General features: G+C 39.5%; 1 non-coding gene across 1 annotated transcript; it reads right to left on the bottom strand.

Annotated features, from left to right (window-relative positions):
* Window positions 1-7,458: 7,458 nt before the first annotated feature.
* On the bottom strand, window positions 7,459-7,552 carry trnai-uau (transfer RNA isoleucine (anticodon UAU)). Its single transcript has 2 exons — window positions 7,515-7,552; window positions 7,459-7,494 (listed from the first exon to the last, which is right to left on the bottom strand). It is a non-coding gene; the product is annotated as a tRNA-Ile (tRNA).
* Window positions 7,553-7,686: the final 134 nt, after the last annotated feature.

Raw genomic sequence — 7,686 nt, forward strand, 5'->3', positions numbered from 1 at the left:
TTATTTATAGTGGTTACCAGTTATTTGTAGTGGTTACCAATCTGGTGATAGTAGGGGGTCATTTTGTGTTTTGGCAGATTACGCTCAGTCTTATTAATGAATAACTCATCAGATATCCGAACAGATCCCTCAGGAGCCAACAAGAGTTATGAGACTGGTCGGATTAAGTCTTTTTAAACACCCAAGTAAGCGTGTTTTTGTATGTATGTGTGTGATTCTGTGTGTGTTTGTGTGTGTAAAATTCTATTTTCAATGAAGGAGGATTAGGGTGGTCAGAATTTGATCATTCTTCTCTGACAGGATGTTCAATCACAGTTTATCCTGAGTACTTACTCTCTCTCTGTACTTGGGTAAAGTGGCCCGCTGACCCCTCGGGTGGGGTATGTGTATGATTGCTCAGCCCCTGGCAGACTGCGGCTGAAGGGGGGTGTTTTTTCAACCAAACAGCTTTATCGTCTTGTAAGCAGCTCAGGAGAGAAAATTAAAAACTGTTATGTCTAATCTGCAGCACCAAGAACAAGTGGCACACGCTCCAAAATCTGAGCTTTGATCCTCTGTGTTTACATGGCTCAGCTCTCTCTTACACACACACACACACACACACACACACACACACACACACACACACACACACACACACACACACACACACACACACACACAGCCTACCCCAGACTCCTGCTGATAAAGGCCCACAGATTGTGTCCTGGCCCAGATGCATGGGGGGAGGGGGGGGGGGGTGCGGGAGAGGTGCTGGGTATTGAACGGCACTCTCATTTTTTTCAGCCCAGAGATCAGCACTGGGACATCTAGGTCACATCATTACAGCAATCTTCTGCTTGTTCATTCCCAGCTTACAGAGCTTAGGGGGACAGATCCCCTTCATTCACACACACACACACACACACACTAATACATCACCCACGAGGAATGCAAAATATGTATTTACAAGCTTAGATTTATCTTCAATCAATCTGGCATTTTGGTTATAGTCTTTTCCGTGCAGGCAAGATGCTTTGTCTAACAATACAGGGAGGACATTGAAGGAATTGAGCAGTTGTATTAATTATATTTCCTGTCCATTGGTACATTTATCAACAAGCAAACCCATTTTTCTCAGCTTCATAATTTTTTTCTGAATTCTTTCTGTCAAATTTTCAAATTATTATTATAGTTTTTTACTATTTTTTACTATTCTTAAATTTGACTCCATCTGTCGTGCGGTATAACTCATACAATCTTCAATAGTTTCATTTTTCTTTTTCAATTGACCTTTCAAGTCGAAGGGATTCACTCACCTTGGTTTGAACAGACTGAATATAGTGAGGAATCGTTGCCCTCTGCTGGTTAATATTTGATATCTTATGAAACAATGGATGACAACCATCATACTAACCTACAGGCGGTGCTGTGCAACAATGTTTCGCCAAGTCTGAAACTAAGCGTGTCTGAAAAAGAACTGAAAGAAGTCCGCTTTGAAATGAAAGGACAGAAAGTGTTTCTGGACTACAAAAATCTGTAATCCATCGATCCACACTTAGGCTGTAAAGTGAACCCTGTTATCGTTTCAACCCGCTCCACAGTCTGGCATCTACACAATCTTTAGCTCATAAAAAAGAACGAGTCCTGCTAAGCTACCAAAAAAAAGTTCGTCGCTGAAATTACAGTCGATTGTCGATGCGTCTATGTTTTATGCAGAACTAGTTTCTTCAGAGCGTAATAGGATTTTGGTGGCACGGTTCGACACGTGATCCTTCTACACCAATAAGGTAGCTGCTTTTTGTCAACACGGATGGATATGGTTGTCAAATAGAGGATGGGACCTTGCACGTTTGTTTCCTCTATGTTTATTTTGTAATAAACATAACGGAGCGGAGCGTTGCAAGTTGGATTCTCAACTTTATGTAAATGAGGAGCGTGAAAACGCTAGCGTTGGCAAATCGGGTTGGTTTCTTGTTTCTTGTAACATAGCAACCGTTGGTCATGATAAACATTTCTAGGTTTCACAATTTCAAGATGGAGGAGAAACTTTTCGTATGTGTATGCACACCCAGTTCTGTTCAGAACAAAGTTACTAATGTGACGAGCCTGAATTTAAAGATTACATTAAACTAATAATGCATGGTGCATGGTTGCCGATGTCGTCATTGTTCCTAGTGTGTTTTTATAGCCTACTTTTAAATTCAGTCTCGTCACATTACGTGACTGTTCTGTGCCACTGCTAGCTCGCTAGCCCAGCCTACAAACGACTGGTTGAGTGACCGGTGGCGTAACATGTATTGTACTGTAATCTTGCACTAGTAAAATCTTGCACTTACATACATGTTGTGTAAAAGTGGTATTTTGATCGATATTGTGAGTACATGAACCCAAATCTGCACGCTTGGCCATGACTACAACAGTGACCTTAGAGAACTACAACTCTGTATTAACTTGTCTAACACGCCCCCGAGCGTGGTGTACTGTGGGAAGGCGAGCGATGCAGAGTGTTAAAAAACGCTGCAGTGTGAACGCAGAGTGCATGTCGGAGAATAGCATGTCGCGCTTCACACCGCAGTTGAGATTGTGCGTCTTTGAGAAGTCGTATAGCTAACTTGTCAGTTAATTTAAGCCTGTTATTGTATTTGTCTATATTCTTGCTCATTTAAATTAAGTTAACTGGTGATCTTCGTTGTTTGTATTCCCCTGCTAGCTAAATTGCACATGTCTGCTATTACAATAACCTGGGGGGGCAGACAGACTTATGTCGTGCCAGGAGAGCGAGCTCTGTAAAAACGATTTGTAACTTGCAAAAAAGATTTGTGTCTCTGTAGAAAATGATTCGTGTACTTGCAAAAAAAGTTTTGTGTCTCCGTAGAAGAAGGCAAGATTTGTGTACTTGCAAAAAAGATTCGTGTACTTGTAAAAAAAAGTTTTGTGTCTCCGTAGAAGAAAAAGATTCGTGTACTTGTAAAAAAAAAGTTGTGTCTCCGTAGAAGAAAAAGATTTGTGTACTTGTAAATAAAAGTTTTGTGTCTCCGTAGAAGAAAAAGATTCGTGTACTTGTAAAAAAAAGTTTTGTGTCTCCGTAGAAGAAGGCGGGAACAATGCTCCCAAAACCATCTAAGCCAATCAAATATAGCCATTTCTGTGTCTAGTATCATTGGACATTTTCGTCTGTCTATCACACAAAGAACGTCAGCGAATAAGAACAAAACTCAAAATATCCATGGGCATGTATCTTTGCAACATTTAAAGATTATTCGGTTAGCACACTCTTAACAGTATAAATTAATGGATAAGAGTCGTAGTAAGTTGAATAGTTTTTTAATGTAAATATGTATTCGGATATTTAATTAGACGACCAGTCATTAAACCTAGCATTAGTTGGACAATGTGCAGCTAAATGGCAGGGAACTGCCGCGAAATCACTCAATATAGTTAGTGGTTTTCATTCGAAATGAAAGCTGCAGTAAATAATACACTCTAGAGTGAAAGATCCATATCTTTTTAATTTATGCGCTTAACTTTCCCAGCCAACATTTGAGATCTATCCAGTGTGTCCAGCTCATGTTTAGTTTAGCATGGCGAATACACCAACATTAAAAAACATGTAAAGTTGTGAACGTTTAGTATGATGCTTACCGGCTGCAATTTAGCTGCACATTGTCCAACTAATTCTAGGTTTAATGACTGGTCGTCTAATTAAATATCCGTATACATATTTACATTAAAAAAACTATTCAACTTACTACGACATTAATTTATACTGTTAAGAGTGTGCTAACCGAATAATCTTTAAATGTTGCATTAAAGGTACATGCCCATGGATATTTTGAACTACTTACCAAATGACTCGCCATTGAAATCATCAGCATTCTAGTTTTGTTCTTATTCGCTGACGTTCTTTGTGTGATAGACAGACGAAAATGTCCAATGATACTAGACACAGAAATGGCTGTATTTGATTGGCTTAGATGGTTTTGGGAGCAGTGTTCCCGCCTTCTTCTACGGAGACACAAAACTTTTTTTTACAAGTACACAAATCTTTTTCTTCTACGGAGACACAAAACTTTTTTTTACAAGTACACAAATCTTTTTCTTCTAGGGAGACACAACTTTTTTTTACAAGTACACGAATCTTTTTTGCAAGTTACAAATCTTTTTTGCAAGTACACAAATCTTGCCTTCTTCTACGGAGACACAAAACTTTTTTTTGCAAGTACACCAATCATTTTCTACAGAGACACAAATCTTTTTTGCAAGTTACAAATCGTTTTTACAGAGCTCGCTCTCCTGGCACTAATTTCACGCCATATTGTTGTAACATTCATTAATTCTTCCACAAATGAAAACACTGATCAACCATAAAAACAATCGTAATGAAAAATATGAAATATGATATATAAAACTGTACAAAAAATAAGGAACTAGAGAGGGTACAATTTCTGGGGAAATTGTAGGGTGTGCTTGCTTGCGTCGGTTGCACAGGGGTCCGTTTTTGAATGACATTATTACAACTGATTTCTGTATATTTTATATGAAAATGCATACTTATTATTTATAAAGATTAAATAGATTTAAAAGCATTTTTTTTGCTGCTCATTTACAACTGAAAATACGAGTGAAGTGTAGAATGAAATAGATGTCTTCTCATTTCCCCTGCAAGAGGCAGCCTCATCGTTGAATCAAAACGAATAAATTTGGCAGACCGGTGTAAAAATGGACCTAATCTCTATGACTTAAACGTCATTTTAAGTTTTTCCCTTCTCGTGATATTTTCAGGCATGTAGCCTACTCATTGCATTCATTCATTAATAAAGAACCCCCTTTGAAGATTATTCTACGACGTTACCCGGCAGTAGAAGATGGAATCGCGATTCAGACAGTCCCATCTGCTAACTGAAAATATGTCCCCCAAAACGTAAATAAGCTTGACATTTATTTAGTGGAAAATCGCTCATTCATAAAAATCTCACTGGTAGCGATCATTGTCAGTAACAACGCAAAATGCGATATAGCCCTGTGTGGAGAAGCTGCCCCGGTAAATTGTACTACGGTACAGTACTAGTAGACTACTGCTGTGTTCGTCTTAGTAGCGATTGCGTTGGTTGAATTGGATTTAACGTTCCGTTGTACGGTTTAGGCTGAAATTAATTATTTTCATGAACAGATTGACAACGTTTAGGCTGTGGCAATGAAGTTCAGGTTAGTAGTTAGATAGACTTTTGATTTAAGTAAGGGGAGTGCCGAACATGTTCTGTCGCCGTTTGACTTCCTACAGCTGTGTAGATGTTTTTGTAGTGTCTCGCGTAGGCTAGCGTTGCAGTGAGCAACACTGGTTTGAAACCACAGGTAATGATAATTTCACCCACAAATCGTTTACTTGTAATGTAATGTCATAATAAATCCTACAACGAAAATGTATTTGTGAGGAATGTTTATTTTAAAGATTGAAAACAGATGCATCATAGACCACTGTAGTATGTGTTGCCCGGGCAACAGAGGCTAATGTCATGATGCTAATGCTTCAGTGAAATAGTAGACTACCGTTTCCAAAAGTAGATGTGGGCCTACTTCCTTAATAATATCAGCTAATATTGTACATTACATTTCATAATTGTGTTTCACATCACAAAGTAAAATGAGTAAATAGTTATCACCCTGGCCTCTTTGCTTGTGGCGTTTCTGCAGCTGCCTTGCAGTAAAGCTATAGTTAGCCTAGCTATCCCCCAAGTTAACAGATGTGAAACGAATGTTCTGCTACAGGTAGTCACGCGTGTTTTCGTGACGTTAGTGACTAAAGAATATATTGTGCTTATTAAAGTTATGCATTGTGCTTCTTAAAGTTATGAACTTAGAAGTGTGCTCAGGCTTAAACATTGGGTCTCACACTGGGTGTGGGAAGCAGGCTGTTCTTTGTGTCTCTATCTCTTCATTTTCAGAAACAACCTTGAAACCGGGTGGAGATGGCACCCGAGCAGGTGGGACGCGCGTAGGCAAGAACAACTCCCTGACGCACGAGAGAACAAGCTGAACCCTTTTTTGATACTTGTGTTTCAATTTCACTGTATAAATATATGCTGGGGAGGGACAGATAGCCAGTTGGACTTCGTGAACCAGCCCAAACTCGGTTGCGGGTAGGGAAACTTAGACAACTCCAGAGCTCTGTACTTAGTTGATTTCCAACTGCTGCATTAAAGCTGATATTATGGGACCTCTGCGACTCCAGACCACTCTTTCTAGAACACAGATTTGTGTCATTGAATACTATTATTACATATTGGAATAGACACATAGAATTAGAATCCTTCATGACGTAGTGACGTTAGTAACGTCAGTGACTGTGGCTAGCAAATTAGCCACCGTTAGCTTCACTTTTCACCACAAAAACGCAATTTCTACTTAACCCTTGTGTTATCTTCGGGTCATTCTGACCCATCAGTCATTGTGACCCACCGTCGTATTGCGACAAATTTACCTCATACAAAAACAAAGTGAAGCATTTTCTTTTAACTGTCGGGCTGTCTCAGACCCCCCACATTGGAATGGTTAAAAGAAAATTATTTTTATTTGTTTTTGTATTGGGTAAAATTGGGTAAACACAACAATGGTTCGTTATGAACCTTTGGGTCATGTGACCCGAAGGCAGCACGAGGGTTAAACCATGCAACGGAACGTAAATAAAAATACAACCAACGCAATCGCTACCAAGACGAACCTTTTGACACCGCCGTTGTGTATGTAGTCCAAATATTGACTGATCTTTAAGGGGGCGAAAATAAATAATAATAAATAAATATATATGTGAGAGAACAAAGGAGGCTTGAGCACACCCAATAACAGATTAAAGACACTCAGTCCTTACTGTCAGTGTCAGGACAGTTATCTTCCAGTTCCTCAGTTTCTTTTGTGTTGGCACAATTACAACAACGACATAAGTCTGTGCAACACAGTCCTGCAGAAAAACATGAACATCTGCCTGTCTGACACGCACTTTTGCAGCCGCAGTGTATCACATGCAAAACACTGTCAGGGGCCGAATTTCTGTTACGTGCAAGGTCCCATCCTCTATTTGCCAAATATATCCATCCATGTTGACAAAAAGCAGCTACCTTATTGGTGTAGAACGATCACGTGTCGAACCGTGCCAAAATCCTATTACGTTCTAAAGAAACTAGTTCTGCATAAAACATAGACGCAACGATAATCGACTGGAATTTCATCGACGAACTTTTTTTTGGTGGCTTAGCATGACTCGTTCTTTTTTATGAGCTAAAGATTGTGTAGATGCCAGACTGTGGAGCGGGAATCATTTTCTAAAAGACTTTTCGTGGTTCACCTTGCGGCCTAACTAATACTTGGGTTTCAGCGATCTAATTCCGGTTTAAGAACAGTCAATATCTATACGTAGATGTTGTAAATATATACAGGGAAGTTTGAGTCACTTGGTCTGTAAGTAGCCGGTTAAAAATTCTGTGCTCCAGGTGAGGCTCGAACTCACAACCTCGGCATCGCTCAGCTGGACACTGTCATATAAGTACCGCGCGCTAACCGATTGCGCCACTGGAGCTACGCCGCTGCACGTGATAAATAGACTTTATGACGTTGCAATTAAAAGGGACATTCATCTATACGTACATTTCTGGTAGTGTTATTTTGTTCTGTTTTTATTACTATATGTCCAGTTCTATACTGGGTGATATG

This window comes from Osmerus eperlanus, chromosome 12 (genome assembly GCF_963692335.1).
Source record: "Osmerus eperlanus chromosome 12, fOsmEpe2.1, whole genome shotgun sequence".
In the NCBI taxonomy this organism is placed as follows: Eukaryota; Metazoa; Chordata; class Actinopteri; order Osmeriformes; family Osmeridae; genus Osmerus; species Osmerus eperlanus.